At 38.9% G+C, this 27,504-nt stretch overlaps 1 protein-coding gene across 9 annotated transcripts in view; it reads right to left on the bottom strand.

The window, feature by feature from the left end:
• NSD3 (nuclear receptor binding SET domain protein 3) overlaps positions 1–27,504 on the bottom strand; it is a 109,984-nt gene extending 82,480 nt beyond the window's left edge. For 8 of the 9 annotated variants that reach the window (XM_021075907.2, XM_021075910.2, XM_021075911.2 and 5 more), the window contains exon 1: positions 26,632–26,789. The gene's annotated coding sequence lies outside the window, so the exon portion shown is untranslated. Of the gene's footprint in view, positions 1–26,631; positions 26,790–27,394 lie in introns of those variants that run through there. The other variant, XM_021075909.2, reaches the window with a different exon arrangement.

Genomic DNA, 27,504 nt, shown 5'->3' with positions numbered 1-27,504 from the left:
AGTCTTGCTTTATGCCAGGATAAATAAGGGATCCAGATGTTTTTCTATGTGAACTGTACAAGAAATATTTCTCAAGGTTTATGATAAATACACAATCTGCATGTGTTTCTATAGTAACAGGAATGGAGTACATGCAGTCTACAGTAATGAATCAGCTATGCTGGTTCTTGAAAGCCTGGCAATTTCTGTGCAAAACATTATAAAAATGATGCATAATTTCAAAAAGTAGAGGGTTATTTTGTTTTAAAGCAAAAAACTGAAATTAAGTACATAAAGGAAAGCTGAGGTATAACAAGAGAAAGTATCAAATATATTCATATACTGATTTCTAAATGAATGATTACTAATGTTGAAAATCAGATCCTGTATTTGAAATCAATTCCATACATACACGCATACCCCTCCAAAAAACTTCTTCAACTACAACTCATACTTAATAATACAATGTGAAGATTTCCGGATAATAGCATTAAGGGAGGTTTTCATTTTATTATTTTTTCCCCTAAATCTACACCAAGAAAAAAATGGTAAGGGAAGTTAATTTTTTAAAAACATGGTCCATTATTTTCAATAAATAGACTTGGAAGGCTGAAATCAGAACCTCTAAAAAGTAAAAACCTGAAAAACATTCTTAGTTTATATAGTAAGAATGTTAAAAATCCCCTAAGACTACGGTATTATTTAGTTACTTATAGTTTTTTTGCTGCCATGGTTTTAAAAGAGACTCTGTTCTGGAGTTCCCTCTGTGGCACAGTGGGTTAAGAACCTGACTGCAGCAGCTCAGGTCATTGCAAATGAGTGGGTTCGATCCCCGGCCCTGTGTAGTAAGTTAAAAGATCCAGCACTGCTGCAGCTGTGGCTTGGATTCAATCCCTGGCCCAGGAACTTCCATATGCCGCAACTGCAGCCATAAAATAAAAATAATTTTAAAAAACTAAAAAGGGACTCCATTCTTTTTGGTTCTGTGTTCTATTCATATTTTAAATCTAATTATATGATTGGAGTGATCCTTCAACTATAAGCTATGAATTCTCTATTACTCATTTTGAGTTTCATAATTTAAAAATTGTTTTGGAGTTCCCGTTATGGCTCAGTGGGTTAAGAATCCAACTAGTATCCATGAGGATACAGGTTCAATCCCTGGCCTCACTCAGTAGGTTAAGGATCAGGCATTGCTGCAAGGTGTGGAATAGCTTGCCCTGATCCCATGTTGCTGTGGCTGGGCTGTAAGCCGGCAGCTGCAGCTCTGATTCGACCCCTAGCCTGGGAACTTCCATATGCTGCAGGTGCAGCCCTGAAAAGGAAAAAAAAATTGTTTAATTGTAGTAATATATTAAAAAAGGTGTATTGTTAAAAAAAAAAGAGGTATATTTTTTGTATATTACATCTACTTTAAAACTGTAAGTCATTCATCCTTGTTGGAAGTTAAGAGATAAATATTTTTAAAGAGCCCAAACATACATCTTTAAAAAGTCAGCAAACACGAACTGCTGCTAAGTATGAACAGGATGCACATTACATTAAAAATTAATATTCTTCTTTCACAAGCCTTTCTACATTTTAACTTCATCACAGGTAAAAAAAAAAAAAAAAAATCAGGGGTGGGAGTTACGGAAAAAAGAAAAAACCAACCACTTAGTTCTAAGAACTTGATCACACCTCCATAACAGCAAAAAGGAAATGAGCAACAATATTTACCTTTTATTCGGTAAAATTATCTAGAATTGATAGCATCTAATCTGACTCTCTTATAGACAAAAAGCAGTAATTGAATTTGGTACAGTGACTACACAGAACTCAATGTCAATCTTTCAAACAAAATTTATCCTGCTTGAAATTTTTTAATCAAGGACATACAAAGTTACAAATGGAAGTGGTGTTCCACTTTTTTTTTTTTTTTTGTCTTTTTGCCATTTCTTAGGCCGCTCCTGCGGCATATGGAGGTTCCCAGGCTAGGGGTCCAATCGGAGCTGTAGCTGCTGGCCTACACCACAGCCACAGCAGCGCAGGATCCTAGCCGCGTCTGCAACCTACACCACAGCTCACGGCAACGCCGGATTGTTAACCTACTGAGTAAGGGCAAGGATCGAACCTGCAACCTCATGGTTCCCAGTCAGATTCGTTAACCACTGTGCCACCACGGGAACTCCCCATTTGTTTTTAGATTATCTTATCTGTTGAGGGAACTAAAACTGTATCAGCTTACAAAATTTAGTATTTATTCACAAACAAAATAAAGTACTTCTAAAAGCATCCAAGTGTTACACAGTTGGTAGTTATAGCTAGCTATCCATATCTGTAACTATAGTAGTATAGAAGCAAATTATTTCTGACAAATTGGGTATTTTCTCTCAATGTCTTAAATTCCCATGATAATACAAATGCTTTGGACTTCTGAGACTTTGAAACTGCTATACAATGATGTTAATTCTACAGGAACTTAACAAATTTTTATTTTCTTCTGACTTGTTTTTTTTGGGGGGGCGGGCGGGGGTTGTTTGGCCACTTTTGCAGCATGCAGAAGTTCCTAGGCCAGGGATCGAACCCTCACCATAGCAGTGATACAAGCCACTGCAGTGACAACACCAGATCCTTAACCCACTACACAACAAGGGAATACCTAATGACTTTGTGTGTGTGTGTGTGCGCGCGCGCGTATGCTTTTTAGGCCCGCACCCAAGGCATATGGAGGTTCCCAGGCTAGGGGTCTAATTGGAGCTATAGCTGCTGACCTACGCCACAGCCACAGCAACTCAAGATCTGAGCCATGTCTGCGACGTACACCACAGCTCATGGCAACCCCAGATCCTTAACCCACTGAGTGAGGCCAAGGATCAAACCCATAATCTCATGGTTCCTAGTTGGGTTCATTTCTGCTACGCCATGACGGGAACTCCCCTCATGACTTTTTAACGAAAATTTGAAGATGGCAAAATTATGAGATTTGAAAAGAGTGCTGGTCAGACTTCTGAATCATTTAAAGAAGTTTACTACCATTCTGGTTGAAGCTAACTCTCTTAAAATTTAAGGCTATGATTTATGGGAAAACATTTTCTTTTCTGACCTATATTTCAACATTTATACTAATAAAACATCAATTCTCCAAATGACACAAAAAGCTTACAGTATTTTAGTATGTTAAATAAATGTTCTATATTAGTAAACCTTATCTGGCTATCTTGACTTTAAGGTACTTTCCGAGGTAGCCTTTTAAAAAGAACTCTAAGCTGCTGACTAATTTCTGGGTTAAACCGGAAAATCTGCTTTCTTTAAAAAATAAACAATTTGGGAGAGACTAAATTCCCTTCATATCATCATGTGATTTTACTCATTTATCTACCAAGATACAAAAGAAATCATGCCATTTTTATATATTTACTGACAACATGCACCCAAATCAAAGCAGTCTTACTCCATCTATATCTAATAAACTCAAGATGTATCAACAGAAGATACCATTCTAGGAATTCCCGTCGAGGCTCAGTGCTTAACGAATCCGACTATGAACCATGAGGTTTCGGGTTCGATCCCTGGCCTTGCTCAGTGCGTTAAGGATCTGGCGTTGCCGTGAACTGTGGTGTAGGTCGCAGACAGGGCTCAGATCCCGCATTGCTGTGGCTCTGGCATAGGCCAGCAGCTACAGCTCTGATTAGACCCCTAGCCTGGGAACCTCCATGTGCTGAAGGAGTGGCCCTAGAAAAAGGCAAAAAGACAAAAAAAAAAAAAAAAAAAAAAAAAAAAGAAGACGATACTGTTCTAGAACAGAATTTGTTACATGACATTTGTTCACTGAGCAACTAAGCAAAAGCATAAGACTGGCCATTCTCTTTAATAAATGGAGAAATAAAAATGTGAATTTGATGCCTAAACAATAAAAACAAAACAGACATAAATACTGGTGACACTCTCTCTTCTTGCTCCCTACAAAGATACAATATTTTTGTCTTTTTTTTTTTTTTTTGGTAGCACCTCAAGGTGGGAATCTCAGTTCCCAGACCAGGAACTGAACCTGGGCCACAGTGATGAAAATGCCAAGTTCTAACCTAACCACAAGACCACCAGGGAACTCCCTGTCCTACTTTCTTAAAGACACAATAATACTCCTATAGAATGCTCTACTAATCTATCAATTTTACTCAATTTTAAAGAAGAATGCTATGACTAAAGGCTACATATTACATGACTCCATTTACATGAAATGTCCAGAATAGGCAATTCAGTAGAGACAGAAAGCTTAGCAGGGGTTGCCAGGGCTGGGGGAGAAGAGAATGGAGGCTAACTGCTAGCGGGGATGAGATCTCTTTTCAGGTGATGAAAATGTTCTGGAATTAGTGGTAATGGTTGGACAACCTTGTAAATATAATAAAAACCACAGGAGTGCTCATCGTGGCACAGCAGAAATGAATCTGACTAGGAACCATGAGGTTGCAGGTTTGATTCCTGGCCCCGCTCAGTGGGTTAAGGATCTGGTGTTGCTGTGAGCTGTGGTGTAAGGCACAGATGAGGCTTGGATCCCACATTGCTGTGGCTCTGGTGTAGGCCGGCAGCTATAGCTCTGATTAGACTCCTAGCCTGGGAACCTCCACATGCCACAGGTGTGGCCCTAAAAAGACCAAAAATAAATAAATAAATAATAAAACCACAGAATTGTACACTTTAAGAAAGGTGGATTGTGTGGTATGTGAATTACATCTCAAAAAAAAAAAAGAGAGAGTACTCTTAAAGAAAGCATTTGCATATTCTCAACAATAAAGCCTACAATATCTAAAGAATTACTAGTTTGCACATACACGTGTAATGTACCTAAAAAGATTTACACTTATTAAGCTATAGCAATTAAAAGCTGAGGTACTGGCAAGAGACAATGAAACAGACTAAGCTCTGACACACAGACCCAAGCCCATACAGAAATGAGGCATGGAACAAGACTCACTGCAGATTATTGAAGAAAGGATAGAAGATTCAAAGAATGGTACCGGGGGAGTTCCCGTCATGGCGCAGGTTCGTTAACACTGGTTAATGAACCTGACTAGGAACATGAGGTTGCGGGTTCGATCCCTGGCCTTGCTCAGTGGGTTAACGATCCGGCATTGCTGTGAGCTGTGGTGTAGGTTGCAGACGCAGCTCGGATCCCGCGTTGCTGTGGCTCTGGCGTAGGCTGGTGGCTACAGCTCCGATTGGACCCCTAGCCTGGGAACCTCCATATGCCGCAGGAGCAGCCCAAGAAAATGGCAAAAAGACAAAAAAAAAAAAAAAAAAAAAAAAAAGAATGGTACCGGGACAACTATTTATCCACAGAGAAAACAAATTAGATCCTCAGCATATAATATACCAGCTCCAGGTGCATTAAAGACCAAATATACAAAGTAAAACAAAAACTTTTAAGAAAAAAACAAAAACATGAAACAAGTAGATCGTTATGAATTCAAGGTGAGGAAGGATTTCTTAATATATAAGGAGTACAAAATACATTGATAAATAAAGTCAACAATTAAAAAAAAAACTGTACACCAAAAGACAACACAAACAAGTGAAAAGAAAATTCTCCAGGCTGGGAGAAGATAAACACAAGGCATAAAACTAAGCTGGGTTCTACCCTCCAACTTTCTGCCCAATCTGCTCAGTTTTCACCTTGTTCACTGGCTGTGCCTTATCATTTCTCATGTGAATTAGAGTTAACAACTTCAAACTGTTCTCCCTGCTTCCAAAGCTGCCCACCTCCAAAATACTCTCTATAGAACTGACAGTACTTGAAAAGAAACAAACAAAACCCTGAAATGTAATAACCTCCCATGGCTCTCCGCCACTCACCCCTGACTACCTGTCCAGCCTTTTCTCCTCTTCCTCGATTTCCCACCTTCCTGCCGCTGTCCTATTCTTTCCTCTCTCAATCACTCAGTTAAGATCCTGTCTGACTTCATTAAAACACAAGCAGCTTTTCCAGACCACCCCTTACGCACCCTCTGAAGCCAGTCACAGCTATCCCACCACAGCACTTACTATATTATAGGGGGCCATCTTGACCTAAATGAAGGGTGTGTGTGTGTGTGTGTGTGTGTAAGTGAACATGATCTCATAACTTCTGTGTCAAGAGTAATCATACAATACTCGACTACATCCATTCTGCATACCAGCTGCCGTCTGTCAACTGGCCTCTGTAGGCTGAGACAATACTGGGCTGAAGTTCATGCCAGCTTCTCCTCCCTTCCCATTCTGCTGCTGCTACAATGGGAAGGAAACCAAAAGTTCCAACCAGGTTGTCCCTACTCTGACCTACACAGGCTTCTCTAATAAAGCAAGTGTTTGTTGAGTACCTACTATGTACCAGACACTGGGCTAAGCACTAAAGTTGTAGAGATGAAAATTCAGACATGGTTCCTGGAATTGTATGGTTACATTATTACTGGAGAGAAAAAAGCAATAAAGGGAATGTGCTGGAGATGAGACTGTGTAGGAGTCATTCATTCATTTCACATCAAGTGCCTGCCTCAAGTTTTGGTCCTAAGTACTAGAGATAAAAGATGAGCAAGACAGAGTCCCTGCAGACAGAAAGGGACAAGTGTCCTGAATGACAGAGGAAAACACCCAAGGTTGAAAAGCTGGGGCATGTGGGACAAAGAGCGGAGCCAGGGGACCTCTGACATTTCCAGGAACAGGAAACAAAAAGTCCTAACCTATGGGAAGGGAGGGGAGCTCCTTGGCCAAGACTGACATTAACCATCACCTAAAATGATTTCAGTTAAGAACTTCTTTGGCCTCTCAGTTTCACATCTTCTAAATAATCTAGATTATTGTCTTTTGATAGGCTGCAAAACCAAAATGCAAGAATTAAATGAAAGCATACTACATAATTTAGGGATATAAGTACAATTTAAATGCCAAAGGATATGGAAAGATTTGAACTTTATGTTGAGGACACAGGACTACTTCGTCTCTGAAACCCAGGCCCACTACGCTGGCTAGCACATTACCAAGAAACAAATCACTCACAAACAGGAGGCAGTGTTACAGTAAGGGGCCACAGGATTAGACTAATAATTTAAGTATTTTATATGAGCTAATAACTGTTCAGTAACTAGTATTATGAAATACCACAGGCTGTTTATTAAGAACATGCATTGGAGTTCCCGTCGTGGCGCAGTGGTTAACGAATCCGACCAGGAACCATGAGGTTGCGGGTTCGGTCCCTGCCCTTGCTCAGTGGGTTAATGATCCGGCGTTGCCGTGAGCTGTGGTGTAGGTTGCAGACGCGGCTTGGATCCCGCGTTGCTGTGGCTCTGGCGTAGGCCGGTGGCTACAGCTCCGATTCAACCCCTAGCCTGGGAACCTCCATATGCCACGGGAGCGGCCCAAGAAATAGCAACAATAACAACAACAACAAAAAAAAGACAAAAGACAAAAAAAAAAAAAAAAAAAAAAAGAACATGCATTTACTTATTTTGTTTTTTAGCGCTGCACCTGCGGCACATGGAGGTTCCCAGGCTAGGGGTACAATTGGAGCTGTAGCTGCTGGCCTATGCCACAGCCACAGCAATGCCAGATCCAAGCAACGTCTGCGACCTATGCCACAGTTCACGGCAATGCCAGATCTTTAACCCACTGAGCGAGGTCAGGGATAGAACCCGCAACCTCATGGTCAGATTCATTTCCGCTACAACAACATGCATTTAGAACTAGTACAAATTTGCTTTTTCCTTCCTAAAAAGATCATGAATAAAGGAAAAAAGGATCTGCACTAGGACTATATATCCAACAAAGCTAAGCCAGCAGCAGATAATTAGGTCACCAAGAGGAAACAGGAAAAGAAGTTTCCCCCAATTACTTTTAAATTTTTTCAGAAGTTTAGTATATAATCTTACATTTTATCAAGTAATCTTTTCATAAGAGTAAATCAGAGTTGAAGACATTTTAAGTGCTGGAAACTCAGAGTATAAACACATCACACAAAAAGTTTTCCCCAGGAAACTTTAAATATTTATATAACCATATTTCATATGAAGCTTGCTACCATGAATCTAGTAATTCTACAGGCATAAACTATTAACATATTGGGGTTCATATTTTCCAAAACAGTAGTTGTATTATGAAATGAAATTTTGTCTTTTGTCCAGTGTATAAATACTGCAGGCACTAACTAATGAGATTAAGAGAAAACTGTCATATCACCAGTTGGCCATAACACATAAGAGTCTGAAACACTAATAAAATGACTTCTCTTTTTTAAATTTAATTGCTTTATGGCCGCACCTGTGGCATATGGACGTTCCCCAGGATAGGGATCCAGTTGGAGCTACAGCTGAAGCCGACAGCACAGCCACAGCAACAATGAATCTGAGTTGCCTTTGGGACCTATACCACAGCTCACAGCAACGCCAGATCCTTAACCCACTAAGCGAGGCCAGGAGTTTTGAACCTGCATCCTCATAATCCTCAGAGACTGTCCGTTTCTTAATCAACTGAGCCAAAATGGGAACTCCAACTTCTCTTTTTTTGTTTTTTTTTTTGTTTTGTTTTTTGAATCACTTATAGGCTAATACAAAACACGAAAACACAAAATCAATTTATAGTAGTAGTTTCCATTATATTAGGAGGTGGCTCAGCAGGTTAAGGATCCTGAGTTGTCATTGCTATGGCTTAGGTCATTACTATGGTGTGGATTCAATCCCTGGCATGGGAATTTTCTCATGCTGTGATGCTGTGGGTGTGGCCAAAAAAAGAAGTGATCCAAAATTCAAATATGTAACTGAGAATCAGACTAAGAAGGTAACACACTTACCAAAGACTTCATACTCTGAAACAAGGTTTTTCAACCTCAGCACTACTGATACTTGCTGGGGTTAAGAGGGGGGATGTTTAGCATCATCCTGGCCTCTACCCACTACATGCCAGTAGTACCACCTGCCATTAATGGCAATAAAAAAAAGTCTCCAAAAAATGCTGTCCTTTGAGGGACGGCAACATTGCCCTAGGGTTGAGAACCACTGCCCTAAAAGGATGTTCACTAAAATGTAGATCACTTTTGCATTGCTTTTTGCTTCTCTATAGATTCTATAATGAGCATATAAAAATGTTAATACATTTTTTCCAAAGAAAAAACATACATCATTAATTCTAAACCAAGGAGATGCTCATATTTATTCAGCTTGTATCCTGTTTTTCTATGACTAACATGCAGATGTTTTCCTGACTATGGCATATTTCTGAGTATTCCAAAAGGTTAAACAAAACAACAACAAAAAAAACCCTTATAGCTCGGACCCAGATTTTAATCTATATAATAATGTATCTTGGGAGTTCCCGTCGTGGCTCAGTGGTTAACGAATCTGACTAGGAACCACGAGGTTGTGGGTTCGTTCCCTGGCCTTGCTCAGTGGGTTGAGGATCTGGCATTGCTGTGAGCTGTGGTGTAGATCGCAGATGAGGCTTGGATCTGGCGTTGCTATGGCTGTGGCTGTGGCTGGCAGCTATGGCTCTGATTTGACCTCTAGCCTGGGAACCTCCATATGCCATGGAAGCAGCCCTAGAAAAGGCAAAAAGACAAAAAAAAAAAAGTATCTTAAATTCAAACAAGAAATACTTCAAAGATGCTTCAAGTAAAATAATGTATTGAGCACTTACAATGTGATGTTCCAAGTATTTTATAAGTATTACCTCATCTAATCCTCAGAAAATGCCTACAAAGTAGATACTATATCTCCATTTTACAGATGCGGAAACTGAAGGACAGTTTAGGTGGCCTGTCTGAGGTCACACATAAAACAGTCAGGAGTCAAACTCAGGGAGACTTGCTTCATGACCTGCACTCTTCAGTGCCACTGACCACTGAACCAATTTTCTGTCATGTCTGTATTAATTGAGAAAGGCAACTACTACCGCTTCAGAAAGCATCTCTATTACTACACTTAACCAAGCCAGCATCTTCAAGTGGTACACAGGCTGTGATAGAATAATAACCCCCCATCAAACGCCCACATCCTAACCCCTAGAACCTGCACACGTGTTACCTTATGTGACAAAAGGGACTTTGCAGGTGTGATTAAGTTAAGGCTATAGAGTTCCCTGGTGGCTCAGCAGGTTAAAGATCTGGTGTTGTCACTGCTATGGCTTCGGTCACTGCTGTGGCACAGGTTTGATCCCTGGCCAGGGAACTTCTGCATGCCTTGGGCATAACCAAAAAACAAAACACTCCACAGAACATATCAGGTAATATATAAGTGCTTGTTAAATAAATAAAGAAATAAAATGTTCTTAAGGGAAAAAAAAAAAAGAGTTAAGCCTCTTACAATAGAGACAGTAGCCTAGATTATCTAGGTGGGCCCAAAGTAGCCACTAGGATCCTTGGAGTGGAAAAGGGAGGGAGAAGAGTCAGAGCCAGAGAGACTTGAAGATGCACTGCTACTGGCCCTGAAAACAGAGGAGGGGACCGTGAGCCAAGGAATGCAGGCACCTCTGGAAGGTGGAAAAAGCCACACATTCTCCTCCACAGCCTCCAGAAGGGATGCAGTCCTACTTACACCTCAATCTTGGCCTTCTAACATCCAGAACTATAAGATAATAAATTTCTATTGTTTTAAATGTTACTATGTTTAAGCCACTACATTTGACATTATTTAATAGAGAGGCAATAGGAAACTAATACAGGGTCTTCTCTGACAGCATTTCCAAACACTCACTGTTTTCATTAGTTCTACCAACATCCCTATAAAACATACAACATGGAGGAGGATTCCCTTAGATTCATTAACCTACGATTTGGGGTATGTGAGGAAGAAATATCACTTTAAAAAGCCTCACTCCATCACAACATAAACAGTCCCATCTAGGGTACAAATATGGTAACGTGACCTACAACTTGTCCCTGGACAGCCTGGAAAAGGCATTAGATTTTAGCTGCTGGTAGGGTGTTGCTGCCACCTTTTATAATGCAGAGCAAAGGGAAATTATTTCTTCCCCATTTTGTTGGCACAGTCACTGCTGCTTTTTGTGCTCTGGAGTTTACTTTCATTCCAGTCAGAGATGGGATACAAATTACAAAATGGTAGTAAAACCATTACCATGCATGATACAATGACGTGTTATGAGTCACGAAATACCGTATTTAAGATTTTCAATTTCTGACAACCAAAATGTCTGATCCACACTGGATTTTGTGGCTGATTTCACAAAAACATGCGGGGGTAGGGGGAGAAAATGTGCAGTAATAAAGACAGCACTATGTTAAGAACTATTTTTTAAAGTCTGTTAATTTAAATATATAATAGCCATAGTTAATAAAGAAAAGCCTCTAGTGACCATCCAAAAGAAATCTGTTACTCCAACATTTTTTCTAATGAATAAAGTCTAACTGGAAATTTATTTTGTAAAGGTGAATAATGTATAAGTTCTTTAAATAAAAAGGCTTTTAGGAGTTCCCACCGTAATGCAGCGGAAACAAATCCAATTAGGAACCATGAGGTTGCGGGTTCGATCCCTGGCCTCGCTCAGTGTGTTAAGGATCTGGCATTGGTGTGGGTCGCAGACACAGCTTGGCTCTAGCGTTGCTGTGGCTCTGGCATAGGCTGGCAGCAACAGCTATGATTAGACCCCTAGCCTGGGAACCTCTATATGCCATGGGTGTGGGCCTCAAAAGACAAAAAAAAAAAAAAAAAAGAAAGAAAGAAAGAAAAAAGAAAAAAAAAAGGCTTTCATTCACATCTCAAAACATTAACTATTTAAGAACATGTACAGGAGTAGATGAGTAAAAATAAAATCCTTCCAGCAACTCACCATGCTGGCATTTAAAGATTGGGAATTAAATAATCTAATATACTATAAGAGCACATCTGACCACCGATGACCCACAGATAATTTGGAGTACAAGTCAAATTTGCTTTTATCAGGTAAAGTGCCTAGGTCTGCTCCATTCATAGATAGCAAGTCAAAACAAAACACTGGAAAATTAAGAGCTGGCAGTTCTCTCCCTTCCCACCAATGGCATACAAATAACTTACTTCGAGTAAATCCCTTAATCTCTAAGAGGTTAGGAAATGAAGCTGAATACTCAAAAATCAACCATGGAAATATTTTCTCACTTGTTTTTCCATTTTGTCAATTCTATGATGTTTATTTGGAGAGGGTTTATTTAGTACATATGTGTATGCCTGAACAAAAATCTGTTTTTAAAGTAAGAGTTTCCAGCAAAGTATTTCTATTCAAAATCATTCTAAACTAACAGCCTTCAACTACCCACACCAACACCACCAAGATAATCAAAAGCTAAAGGTCACCTTGCCTATTCTCAGACTCTAAGTGGCTTGTTACTCCAGATTTGTATCTTATTCCTCCCAAAGTCCTGTTTTTGTTTTGTTTGTGACATGGCTCACTACTGAACATCAACTGTATACCAGATGTTGTTCTAGGTCCTGGGAAGTCAAAGGAAATAAGACTTTGATCTCATGGAGTGTAAATAAACATGAAAATTTCAGATAATGATAAGCTACTATACAGCAGGGTAACAGTAAACAGTGAGTTGGGGGCTAGATTGTTATAAAAAAGACTCATGGAACCCAAACTAGGAATTAGTCATATGGAAAGACTGGAGGAAGACAAATGAAGCGGTGATCATTAGGCATATCTTTTATCCCATTTCAAGTTCTCTGTTTCAGAGGCTTCTGAGGTATGGCTACAGCAAAAAGATTTAAATAATAGTTTAGTCAAGTATTCCATGTAATATAAAAGATTTAAGCTTTCAATATTATTTAACTATAACTACTCCAAAATACTATTGAAATGATTCTGTTGGTCAGCAGTACACAGTCTGCTGATATCTGCATTGACTAAAAGTTTTTAAAAATACTTTTATATTTAAAAATATTTTATTTAAATACTTTAAATATTTAAAAATTTTATATTTTAAAATAATAATCAAACAACTATTACTAAGTTGTTTCCTGTGAATGTGTCTAACATAGTATACATTTAGGAAAGTGAGACTTTAGAAACCTAACCCCACAAAAACACAAAAATAGAGTAATCACAAGAGCAAAGAATGTGAAAATGTCTACTTCTATTTAATTCTTTCCCTTCACTAAGAATATCTAAATCTGTGCTAGTCACATGTGGCTATTTAATTTTAAAGAAATTAAATTAAAAATTTAGTTCTCAAGTACACTAGCCACAATTCAAGTGTTCAAAATTCACATGTGGTGAGTGGCTACCATATGGGGCAGCAAAGACAGAGTATTCCCTTCCTCACAGAAAATTCTATTCGTCAGTGCTGATGTAAATCATTCTTCAGATTTGATCTAAACAAAAACATCCAGTAAGGTTAATCATAAACTTTTTAAAGAAACTGGTGAATAATACCATGAAGCTAGAGAGAAACCACGTTAAGAGGAAATTTAGCAATCAAATTTGTATACTAGAATAAGATAAGATAAATCAGGTATAAACAAAAATGTATTCTGACATTGGTCTTGCAGTGAGTGGGGCACTGAATTGTTATAAAAAGGTCTTTTGCTGTGATTCTACCTCTATGCTTAGCTGCGTGAATTCTGAAGAGAAAATATGTTTGGGCTTTTGTTTATAGCCCATAACAGAGGTTAAAAAGGGTGATCTAGATAACCTGAAATGACACCATACAATGGGAAAGCAAGCTGTGATTCCTGCTAGTTATCAATACATAAATGTACAGCTTGGATTTTCATTCTGACAAGAACATATATGATTTTAAATTTTAACTTTCAAAAAAAATTAACCTTCAAGTCTTACTTATATTAACATTATTTAAAGTTGTTCATTATTTGTTTTTTGTTTTTGTTTTGTCTTTTTGCCTTTTCTGGGGCTGCACCCTTGGCATATGGAGGTTCCCAGGCTAGGGATCTAATCAGAGCTATAGCTGCAGGCCTATGCCAGAGCCACAGCAACACAGGATCCGAGCCATGTCTGCAACCTACACCACAGCTCACGGCAATGCCAGATCCTTAACCCACTGAGCAAGGTCAGGGATTGAACCTGCAACCTCATGGTTCCTAGTCGGATTCATTAGCCACTGAGCCACAACAGGAACTCCTAAAAGTTGTTCATTATTTGTGATAGCAAACAATGCTATGAAATTCACAACAAATATCTTCACATAAAAAAGATTTTACCATTCAGTAATGACCACCATATTTCTTTCTGTAAAATTTTCTAGGTAATCAAGGTTATGTTAGAAAAGTGGTACTTTTTCTTCTAATTTTTATTTTTAATTTTCCAGAGTTTTTACTACTAACAATAGAGCAGCACTATTTTTAAAACATAACTGTGCTCCTCCACAATCTGTTTAGCTCTAGCGTCATCACCCCAAATATATTATGAAACTTTCATATAATAATTTACCACTAAAAATGTATTGAGAGAAAGATGATATTCAAGGACATTAAAATATCCTATATTAGGGAGTGACCTGTGTGAGATGAAATTAAATTAGTTAATGAAATACAAAAAAACAAAAACAAAAAAACCCCAAAACCAAAAACACTGTATCACTTCATTTAACCAGGAACCTTGTCACTAAATACAGTCATCCAATTTTCACTTGATTGTGATTCCATTAAGTTACACAACATTTTAGGTCGCTTTGCAGTTCTTATTTTTTCCTGACTAAACCACATTACTATTGAACTGCCTTGTAACAATACAAAACTTACTAGTAAAACACCCAATTTCCCTTATCTATTTGGTTTAACCTCAACGTCTTCACTTTGTTCTTGACCACACTCAGTAACAAGAGACATGGTACTACTACTGGAAGAAAACGTACATTAAATTATTTTCCAATCCCTTACATCAACGGTACTGGCTCACAAAGAAAATTACGACAAACTAAGTAACTTATATTAGTCACCTTGTTCCATTCACTATGAAATCTAGTAAACTAACAAGTTCATCCACATATTTTCCTATCTCTTTCCCCAACACATTTCTAAGTTATAGTAAAATGGTTTGATATTGTTCAAAATTTACTTTCTTTTACTACAGCAAGGCAAAAAGACAATGTAGCAGAGAAATGTTATGTAGTTTTTAAGGTACTAAGCAATCTATCATATTTAAAATAATTTACTAAGTGTATTTTTCCTAGAAAAAACAGGGGTTTTTTTTGTTTGTTTGTTTTTAAGGCCGAATCTGCAGCACATGGAGGTTCCCAGGCTAGGGGTCGAACTGGAGCCACAGCTGCCAGCCTACTACACCACAGCCAGAGCAACGGCAGATCCGAGCTGAGTTTGGGACCTACATCACAACTCATGGCAACACTGGATCCTTAACCCACTGATCGAGGCCAGGGATAGAACCTGTGTCTTCATGGATATTAGATTCGTTTCCACTAAGCCACAACAGGAGCTCCTGCTGTTGTTTTTTGTTCATCAGGTTATCAGTTTAGTATTTTAGGTTCAACTGTATTCAACATTTCATTTTCAAAATAAGCAGTAAAAGTTAGAACATAAGGAACTTCACACCATATATTCAAATTTCACATTATCACCTATTTGCTTAATCAGAACACTAAGCATTGGTGAAGCTACAGCCATCATGCTGCTGTAATAACAGTGGAAGTAAATTGGACTGGAAAGTTAACTTCATGTTCATACTTGTTACAGCATGGATTCTCTTTACCAACCAAGAAAAACCCACATAACCCATGCAAAGATTCTGTTTAAGCACTAATTAACATTCAACTTTCAACTTCTATGAAACTGAGTTTAGGCCAACTGAGTTCACTTCTTCATCCATTAAACATTCAACTAAAAGCTAATTCATCTTGCATACGTTATTTTTCTTACATTAAAAACATTTATTTTCAGCTACATGCCTGGTCCAGCTCCAGGCATGCTCTGGCATTTCTAGCCTGGGTCTCTATAATCCCCCAAAGTCATCATTTTCATCTCCACTTCAGAGATAAGAACACAGGGCCTCAGTGCTAAAAAGTACGGCAAAGTAGGAATTTGAGTCTCCTTGACTCTTGCTCTACCTGCCACTGCTGCAGAGTTAAAAAATGTTTTGTTAACAACAACTTTCAGAGTGAAGGTCAATTATAACAACACAAACCTCTCAATAAAAAGAAAGCCAAACTTTTTATACAGTGACAAGTTTGCTATAGTTAATTATATAGGTATAGCACACTTTTTACAGAGATTTCCTAAAATAAGTTGTTTCTAAATAAAATCTGAATGACAAGAAAGGTATTTTAAACCACATACAACACTCACTCAATAAAGGCATCGTGATTGAACAGGAAAATTATTTTATAATTCAAAAAAATCTGCTATATATTTTATTTCATGAACTTAAACTTGTCATATTTTCTTAACACAGGAAATACAAGCATCTTATTTTTACTGATTTTTAAAATTTCATTCCATAAATGGATATAAAGTATGTATCAGTCAATTATATTTCAATAAAGCTGGAAATAAAAAATTTCAAAATAAATGATAGCAAGTATAAAGAAAAACATTTATCACATAAGTTGTGTTCTTATATACTAAGTACTACACTTTCAAAACCACAAATAAATGCAATTTTTAAAAACAAAGCTTTTTTGATATTGCTGGGAGTTTAAATTGGTTCAAACCTTTCTGGAAATGTTCTAAAATTGATTGTGATAATGGTTGCACAATTCTGTGAATATACTAAAAACCACTGCACTACACATTTTAAAAGAGTGAACTGTATGGTATGTGACTGTTTCTCAAGGAAACTGCTACTTAAACTGTTACTTAAAAAAGAAACCTTTCTGGAGATCAAATTGGAAATATGTGTCAAAAGCTTTTGAAATGTCTGTATCTGTGTTAAGCAATTCTACATCTCAGAATTTATTGTAACGAATAATCCAGTCATACAATTTTTAATATGTGAGAATGTTTGTTGAATTATAACACCTAAAAATTGTAAGCCGCCTAAAACATCAAAAGAATGGTAAACAGATACAGCACACTCATACGACGAAATTATATGTCCATTTTTAAATCACATTCTCAAAAAAATTATTTCACAATAAAGCAGGTTAAAAAATAATACTATGTACAAGTCCATTTTGTAAAAAAAAAAAAAAAACCATACACACATAAGAAATAACAGTGGAAGGATACATATATGTTAATAAAATGTTAACTACAGTAACTTTCAGTTAGTAGGATTTCAGGTGATTTTAATCTTTGTTTTATCTGACCGTTTTTCAATTTTTTTTTCCAATTTCTCCACAATAAACAATCCTTTCATAACTTAAACATAATAAGTGTTATTTTTAAACTAGTAGCACTTTGAAAAGTACATATTTTTCACTAAAAAATAAAAACAAATAGGGCTGTGTTTTTTTTGGGGTATTGCTTGTGTATAATATCTTAATAGCTTAACCTCAATACCTTAATTTTGTCACCCAATAAAATAAATTCTAATGATCAAGGCTTAAGTGTACAGGTGATAAAAACACAAAAAACATGAAATAACCAAAAGCCTATTACCTCTACTTCATACACAAAGCCAAACTACCCAATTCAGTTTTAAATAACTACTGTATCAGGAGTTCCCGCCAGGGTGCAGCGGAAACAAATCCGACTAGGAACCATGATGTTTCCACTTCGATCCCTGGTCTCAATCAGTGGGTTAAGGATCCAGCATTGCAGTGAGCTGTGGTGTAGGTTGCAGACATGGCTCGGATCTGATGTTACTATGGCTGTGGCGTAGGTCGGCAGCTGTAGCTCCAATTTGACACCTAGCCTGGGAACCTCCATGTGCCGAGGGTGTGGCCCTAAAAAGACAAAAAAAAAAAAAAAAAAAAAAAAAAAGACAAAAAATAAATAACGGAGTTCCCGTCGTGGCGCAGTGGTTAACGAATCCGACTAGGTACCATGAGGTCGCGGGTTCGGTCCCTGCCCTTGCTCAGTGGGTTAACGATCCGGCGTTGCCGTGAGCTGTGGTGTAGGTTGCAGACGCGGCTCAGATCCCGCGTTGCTGTGGCTCTGGCGTAGGCTGGTGGCTACAGCTCCGATTCAACCCCTAGCCTGGGAACCTCCATATGCCGCGGGAGCGGCCCAAGAGATAGCAACAACAACAACAACAAAAGACAAAAATAAATAAATAAATAAATAAATAAATAAATAAATAACTACTATATCAAATCATAGTTGCTTCTACATCTATGGAAACTCAACATATGTGTTCATTTCAAGATTTAAAATAATTATTTCTCATCCTTGCAAGAGAAAAAAATCAGCAAAGGATATATTTAAACTTCACCCAGAATAAAGAACAACATTCTACTGAAATTCTAGGATTCAGCAAAGCATAGCAAGCTTCTCACCACAAACCAATAAGAAATACCATATTCTAATGTATCTCCATTCTGCAGCGATCATAAAAAACTTAAGACAGCTTAAAGTAACAAAATTAAATAACCAAAAAAGAGCTTTATGTATGTGGATGTGTTATTAAAATTCCTTCTCAAAGTCCACATGGCGGAGTTTTATGCAAATAGTCTGTATTTATCAGGCAGTCAGAGGGGGAAAAAAATTCAACTTTCTCTGCTATCAAAATTCTCAAAAGTCAACATTTAACCTTTCCATATATGTTAGAAAGCACTCTAGAAACATGTTAAAGTAGGTTTCTCCAGTTAAGAAAGAAATGTGGCTCATCTAGCTAACATGCAGAGGGTATGAATCAAGAGGGACCAAGGATGGACAGCAGAAATTGGCAACAATACCATATTGAATAAAACTATAATTGAATAAAATTAAAAAAAAAAAAAAAAAGAGGCACCAAGGGCAAAGAGTCAACAAAGACTGCCGCTGCTGATTATGTCTCAGGTTATTTTGCTTTTTAGGGCTGCATCTGCGGCACATTGGAGTTCCCAGGCTAGGGGTCCAATTGGAGTGGCAGGTCCAATTGGCCTACACCACAGCCACAGTAATGCAGGATCCTTGACCCAGTGAGCAGGCCGGGGATCGAACCTGCATCCTTATGGATGCCAGTCGGGTTCATAACCCGCTGGGCCACAATGGGAACTTGCAGGATAATACTTTCTAAAAATGGTTATACTAATGTGAAGAGAGTCAAACTAGTTTTTGTAAATAAGATACTTAAGTTAGAAGACTACTGATACAGGCAAATATGACATTTTCTAAACAAAAGTCATTATCAGAGTTTGCATATAACATCTTAATCACTGAATCCCACCAAAAAGTGCAACAGAGATGAACTCTGAGTAATAACTTTGTAAAAATGGCATGATTCTTATAGGATCAGCATTAATTTTTGTTTCACATTCATTTTCTTCTTTTAAAAAAATTTTTTTTGTTTCATATTCATTAATAAAACACCAAGATTTCAAATCACTAAATGACTATACTAAATGTTAGGGAATTTTTAAAAAAATCATCCAGGTAACAACAAATAAAAACCTTTTTTTTCTTTTTTGCCATTTCTTGGGCCGCTCCCGCGGCATATGGAGGTTCCCAGGCTAGGGGTCGAATCGGAGCTGTAGCCACCGGCCTACGCCAGAGCAACCTACACCACAGCTCATGGCAATGCCAGATCGTTAACCCACTGAGCAAGGGCAGGGATCGAACCCGCAACCTCATGGTTCCTAGTTGGATTCGTTAACCACTGCGCCACGACGGGAATTCCAATGTCTTTTTTTTTTTTTTTTTTTTTTTCTCTTTTTGCCTTTTCTAGGGCTGCTCCTGCGGCATATGGAGGTTCCCAGGCTAGAGGTCTAATCAGAGCTTTTGCTTCCAGCCTATGCCACAGCCGCAGCCACGCGGGATCCGAGCCGCATCTGCAAACTACACCACAGCTCACAGCAATGCCAGATCCTTAACCCACTGAGCAAGGCCAGGGATTGAACCCGCAACCTCATGGTTCCTAGTCGGATTCGTTAACCACTGAGCCACGATGGGAACTCCTAAAAACTTTTTTGATAATGACAAATAAAAACCAGTAATTCAGTTTTTCACACATGCTGACCCCTCATGGTTAATCTTTCAGCTTACTTTTCAGTATAGTATTATCCTAAAGTCCATCTACTACCAAGGCAATACCAGTGAAACCAATGAGGCTGTCTCTGCAGCTTTTCTTAAAGGGTTTATTACCTGACTGAACCATGTTCGCTTTCTAATTATTTGTTTTTATGCTTTTCTTTATATGTCATATTTAGGTTTTATGCTTTTTTTTAATATGTCATGTTTTACAATTTAAAAGTTTTTAAAACAAACCTTTTTTTAATGGTTTGTTTTTTACGCACAGCTTTATGACTCCAAAGAGAGTCTTAAGAAATTATTAGTAACACAAGACTCGCTAGACATAACACCGTCTTGGCAATGGCAAAAATGCCACGAGGCAAGCCTTCATGTGAGATTTCTTAATTTGCTGAATCTCAAATTAATTTGTTGAACTAAATTTTGTTTTACCCACAAAATACCAGGAAGTCACACAATGCCTAAATTTAAAATACCTATTTATGGAGTTCCTGTCGTGGCTCATTGGTTAGGGAACCCAACTAGCATCCATGAGGACTTGGGTTCGATCGATCCCCAGCCTCAATCACTGACCTCGATCAGTGGGTTAAGGACCTGGCATTGCCGTGAGCTGTGGTGTCGGTCACAGACGTGGCTCTGATCCATTATGGCTACGACTGTGGCGGGCAGTTTCAGCTCCGATTCGACCCCTGGCCTGGGAACGTCCATATGCCTCAGGTGTGGCCCTAAAAAGACCAAAAAAAAAAAAACAAAAAACCCCAACAACAAAAAAACCTACTTATTTAAACTGAGTTGAATGATTCTTGCACTTTCCAACTTCACACACATACTCACACATTGAGTTACCATGTGGATATTCTATCAAACATCTCAGGTATCACGAAAGTGCAAGGTATTATTAGATATTAATTCATATATGTATATGGTTAAAATGAAAACCATATGAATATAAAATTTTTTTCATTTTCCTCTTCACTTTATCCTCAATATAGTCCTAAATCTATATTGAAAAAACTGTATGATGAAAAAGGGAACCTAGTAGGAAAAAAACGATCTCATTGTAGATCAGTCAATGATAATACAGATCCACATCTAAAAATAAGCCAAGAATCATTTATCAAAGAGGTTTTAAAACTCAAAATCTTGTCAATAAGCAGTTGTACTTTAGGAATAACAACACACATCCATCTAGTAAAAACTGAACATTCTCTAAATCATAAAACCTTAAATATGTCTTTTTCTTTCTTTTCATGCCACCCTGTATTGGTGCAACATAGCACAGAAGTGTTTAAGAGTACTTACTAAGTAGTACTGTCAATAATAAAAACAACCCACAAATAAAACAAAAAACCAAAAGCCTCTGAGTATTTAACAAATGTGTTAGGTAGTATAATCACTTTCTTAAATTTACCTTAATTAGCATTTATTAAAGATTAGCCTGCAGAAATAAAGCTCTCCGTTCATTTAAAAATTCAAATGCTGGACATGTTGTTGTTTATTAACAAAGTAATAAATCATCTTAGTTGCACTTTCAAAAAATAATAGACCCTTTTTTTTTTTTTTTTTTTTTTTGTCTTTTGTCTTTTTGTCTTTTTGTTGTTGTTGTTGTTGCTATTTCTTGGGCCGCTCCCGCGGCATATGGAGATTCCCAGGCTAGGGGTTGAATCGGAGCTGTAGCCACCAGCCTACGCCAGAGCCACAGCAACGCGGGATCCGAGCCGCGTCTGCAACCTACACCACAGCTCACGGCAACGCCGGATCTTTAACCCACTGAGCAAGGGCAGGGACCGAACCCGCGACCTCATGGTTCCTAGTCGGATTCGTTAACCACTGCGCCACGACGGGAACTCCAGACCCTTTTTTAAGTAAAAATAAAAACAGCATTGCACCAAAAAAACAGATTTTGTGGATACCTAATTCTAAACACTTAAGAAGCTTTAATGATTTTAATTTTTTAAGTGTCTAAAACAGAATTCTTTGTTTTAAAAGAACTCAAAGAATAAGTATCCATGGTTACTAATTTTCTTCTTGATAGTAAAAAGTAACTAAAAATAATCACAAAAAAGTAGTCACTGGTACCTAAGATTTTTAAAAACTTGTTTCAATTAAGTATTTTTTTAAAACTCACCAGTGGCTCAATTTTCTTTCCAAGTTCTTTTCCAGGATCATGATGAACCTCTTATCTTTTTATTTCACCAATAATTTTATTAAAACAGGAAAAATTCTGCCAAAACCACTGTACTATCCAAACGCAAATTTTAAGATACATGGACAAGATTCCTTTATGTAGGTAAAAATACTTGTGTATATGTTGTATGTACAACATGGTGAACAAAGAATGGAAAAAGAGAAGCAAGAGCCTTTGCCTAATTGCAACTTAATCCCCTCATGCTCATTATACTAAATGTGCCTAAACTTGAGTAGCCCCTCACCTTCAGCTCTCATAGAAAGTGCAGATACTGTCATAATAATGAAATAATGTGATGTGGTATAAAGTTGGGTAATAGGTTTGTCATCAAAGCCTTGGACTTAACTTCTTGGGGTCTCGGTGATTTCTCTAATAAAATAAAGTAGTTGGACTCTACCTCTTCTATTTAAATAATTATTAGGCACTTAATTCAGGACCTGCTGTATTATTTATAATAGCAAAAACCTGATAGCAACTTAATATTAATCAATATTCCAAATAATGGAATACTATATGATCCTTTAAAAAGCTATAAACCCATATGTGTTCATTTAAAAGGATGTCCCAGGTAACTATTAAAAACAAAAACTCAGAGTTCCCATTGTGGCTCAGAGGGTTAAGACATATTATCCACAAGGATGCAGGTTCAATCCCTGGCCTGGCTCAGTGGGTTAAGGATAAGGCATTGCCGCAAGTTGTGGCATAAGTCACAGATGCAGCTCGTATCCAGCACTGCTGTGGTGTAGGCTAGCAGCTGGAGCTCCAATTCGACCCCTAGCCTGGGAACTTCCATATGCCACAGGTGCGGCCCTAAAATGAAAGAAAGAAAAAGAGAGAAAGAGAGAAAGAAACAAAAATGCATATAATATGACCCAATTTGTATTTTAAGAGACATGTACATATATATGTACAGAATTTTCTAGGAGGACACACAAGAAACTTCAAAATGGTTATTAATGGAGAACAGGATGTTCACTTTAAAAAAAAAAAACTCATTGCTTTTTACAATATTTTTAAAATTTTTAAATAATAAACATGTACTATTTTATGAATTTTTAAAAGAAAGTAAAAGTAAACGTCTGCTGGTCCAAGTTTTATAATTAGAAAAGACCTGGGTTCATATATTGGTTTTGCTGTTTACCATCTCTGTGATGTTAAGATGTTTAGCCTCAATTTCTCCATCTGTGAAAAGGACGTAATAGTACTAACCCCACATAACTGTCGGGAGGATAAAAGGAAATCATCCATATAAGGCACTCAGCGTAGCACACTGTAAGAGGGCAACAACTATTAGCAGGTATTACTATCATTATTATAAACATCATTATAAATTCCAGAAACTGAGTGTTTTTAGAATCAGACAATTGACTCAAGACATTGACAGTTCATTCAAGGATGACCAACCCTAAAGGCAACCAATTTCCTTTACCCGAAACTCATTCAATCTGATCAGTATAAGAAAGAGCATATCTATTTAATTAAAGTTAAAAAAAAAAAAAAAAAAAAAGAAAGCTATCCTAAGTAACACGTAAGCTGACGGACATGATAATCAGAGCAAAGTCCGGGTTTAATTAAGTATCATCTAACTAGAATAGCCTTTTTCATTCAATGACTATCTAGCCAAGGAACCTGAATACTGAGGTTCTTTGGGCAGGTGAACTTTATCTCTACAAAATGCTGAATACATAGGAATATTCCTTTTTTTTTTTTTTTTTTTTTTTTTAGTAATTCAAGCTTCCAATAGTCTTATTTTAATATACAATTTCTCATTTTCCTAAAAATGTGTGGCACTGATAGTTCACTTACAAATTAATTACAAATAACATGTCAATTAAGCAAGAGATATAAAAATGAAATCTCCATAAATTCCAAAAAAGCAGACTGAATGGCTTTTGGGGGGGCACACCTGTGGCATATGGAGATTCTCACGCTAGGAGTCAAATCAGAGATGTAGCCGCTGGCCTACAACACAGCCACAGCAATGCCAGCCCAGGGCAGTGTCTGCAACTTAAACCACAGCTGACAGCAACATCGGATCCTTAACCCTGAGCGAGGCCAGGGGTCAAACCTGTGTACTCACAAATGCTAGTCAGATTCATTTCTGCTGAGCCACAACGGGAACTCCTGAAGGGCTTTTTTGAATGGAACTTTTCCTGTCTATGACCATACCACCCTGAACGTGCCCGATCTCATCTGAATGGAACTTTTCCTCCTAAGATTTTTTTAAAATTCAGGATGAATATTATCAAATCAAAATACTCCAAGTTGTAAATCTGACCTCTATACTAAAAGTACTCTCTCAAAGTAACATTCTAACAATATTCAATTTAATTTTTTCAATAGATCAAGAACACATCCTAAACTTCTATATGACAACCTCAAAGAATGATGCATTGATAGATTACATCAATATGTAGTACAACTGGTTTGAGTCCATCATATTACAATTTAAGAAGCTTTTCTGGTATTAGAGAAGAGTTTCAATATCAATATGATGGATTAAAGTTTGGATTACCCCAATTACAAGTATAAAACAAAAACAAAAGGTCATACACATTTATTCCTTTTCAATATGAAAATAAAATAGGCCCCACTTAATTTATATCCTCTAAGTTTTTAGTATTTAAACCTTTAGAATAGTAACTGTTTCAAGCATACAAGTAGATATATTTGAATACATTGAAGAGTTACTGTAGCTTTCCCAAGAGTGACCTGAAGTTCTCACCAAAAAACCCTGGCACCTAAATATTCCTCTAGGCACTGCATGTCTGCTTCATAGATCATTGCACTGTGCTGAACTGACATTTGGAAATTGTATTGAGCTGGATATGTGAAAGCAAAGGGAAGGGATGGAAGACAGTTTATTTTAAAAATGAAAACACTTCTTAACACACCCATCGCCTATAAGCAAGAGATATCAGAAACACCATTTTAAAATACACACATTTCTAATTTTCCAGCATTCAAAATGTAGCAAGCAGATACTCCACCAGAGCAGATCTTTCTACCCCCTCTCTCCCTCACACAGTGCTTTGCCAAGAGCACAATCCCAAGTAAAATAATCCAGGCAATTTCCTTGTTTACCTAAAGAATTGCAGAAAACATGTTGACTGCCTCTGAGGCTTCTGAAACAAATGGATTTTCAATATTTAAAAGACTTTTTATGATCATGTTTGAAATAAGATAGTACTGATTTCTTCAGCTAGTAAAAAAAATATATAATTTTAACTTTATAGAAAGGGTTAAATTTTACACTGCCGTTCATTAGCATGCCTTGTTTGCAACCAGAAGGAAGAGGGAAAAGGAGGCGGGGGTGGGGGGGGAGCAGCAAAACACACAAGATGGAAAACATTACCACCTCCTTGGTGGTTATGAACAATTTTAAATGACCCCAAGATGGAAGGGAAGAGTTTACAAATAGAAAGAAAGGGAGTTAACAATCTGAACTGGCTCCTTCCAGATTCACACTGATGTCAGAGAGAAGAAGGAATTTATTTACACTGCAGTGCCTGGCAGCAAACATGGCTGCCCCTGCCCCCTTTAAATCTGAAGAGTCTTCACTCCCTCACCAAAACCATCAAATTATGGCCATGTCTCTCCCCGTCTCTCCCCATTACACTAACACGTCTCCTCCTCCCTCAAAGCAGTAAAACCCACACCTCTCCGTTTCACAACATCATAACCACCAGCTTCTCTATTCTCTCACCCTGAAAGAAAAGGCACAGAATACACACAAATATAGGAACAAAAGGCTTTCCCTTCCTAACACTTTAACAACCCCCTTCCCCTTCTTTTCCTCTCTCTCTGTGACGCTTGATCCATAGTTCTCATCCTTCTCAACATTCAGTTAATTTCCTTCCCTATAACCCAAACCTGGGTCTCCCACTTTCCTAAGTCTATTTCCTATTTTCCCCTTACATCCTGTCTCAATCATTACTTATCCTTTTCTCCTAATCCACCTTTTCCTCCACTTCCATTCCCCCGCGTCTCCCTTAAGGCCCCATCTCTCCATCAAATTCTATATCCTTCCCCCAGACTCTTCTAGTTCCCATACTCCACCCCCAAACCTGCCTTTCTCAGACCGCCCAGGTCTCTAATCTCCAAACCTTAACTCTTCTCCTCTTTCCCTGCCCCTCCCCCGTTCCATCTTTATCCCCGCCCCCATCCCACCTCTACTCCCAATTCTCAGCTCAGCGCCACTCCATCCTTCATCCCAATCCAATCCCCCGTGCCCCACCTCCCAAGCCCCTCCACGCCCTCCACCTTGCCCCATCCTTCCAGACTCCCCTCTAATCCTTTCAGGCCACCAGCCAGTCCTCCGACCCCTGCTTAGGTGTTTCTCCCCACCCGGGTCCCATCCCTATGTCGCCCCCATTCGTCGTCCCCTTCTCAGCCCTTCCTTCCAAAACACACACACGCGCACACACACACACACGCACTCACTCACTTTACCTTCAGCTTGTTCCATTCTAACCCCCCGGCCGTGTCAGTACGATCACAGGAGAGACACGGAGGCCCGGAGTGGGGCTGGGGTGCGGGCAGCCGCCGGGGCCGCGGGAGGAGGAGGCGGAACCAAACTAGGCCGCATGAAATCCCCGGGCTAGATTTCCCCCGCGCCGGACGCCTCTGCCATGGCGGCCGGCACCGAGGAGGGCCACGGCCGGGCCAGGCTGGGCTGGGCGCGCAGCGAGAGTAGGAAGACTGTGGGCGGTGGGGTGGGCTGGGGAGCCGAAGGGATGGGGGTCGCCGCGCAGCTGCAGCTGCCAGAGACCAGCCCGTGGCTGGCGGCCGGGCCGGGACAGCAGGGTCCTGGTCCGTGGGGTTCGACTCGGTCTCGTACGCCTCTCCGCGGCTACCAGTGGACAGTCCCCCTCCGCCTCCGCCTCCGTCCTGGCCGCCGCCGCCCGCTCCCGCCGCCGCTGCCGCCGCGCACAAAGCCCCCCCACCCAGACTCTCCGGGCGCCGCCGCCAAATCCTCAGCGGCTCATTGGCTGCCGGCCGCGGCGCCTGCCGGGAAATGCAGTCCCGGGCTTGGGGCGCAGGAGGAGGAAGGAGGAAGACGCAGGCTTGTCAGCGGGCGAGAGGAGGGGTGGGGGGAGAGCCAGAAACGCGAGCTACTGGGCAGAGTCTAGACGAGAAGTGAGACCGCAGGCGATAAAGGCACAGAGACAGGAAGGCATGATGCGGAGGAAAGTGAAAAACAAAACAAACCTACAAGATAGGAGAGAGACTGGGCCTGTGAGGCAAAATTGTGCCCGTGCGTGTTCTTTGATGCTTATGAAATAACAGCACATGCCAGGCACCAGATGGGACTCCTCAGGGTGA

This window comes from Sus scrofa, chromosome 15 (genome assembly GCF_054392235.1).
Source record: "Sus scrofa isolate SSC_HxYL_T2T_F1_AM1 chromosome 15, Sscrofa_HxYL_maternal_Yorkshire_Landrace_v2.0, whole genome shotgun sequence".
Lineage (NCBI taxonomy): Eukaryota > Metazoa > Chordata > Mammalia > Artiodactyla > Suidae > Sus > Sus scrofa.
This window is presented reverse-complemented; position numbering and strand designations above follow the sequence as displayed.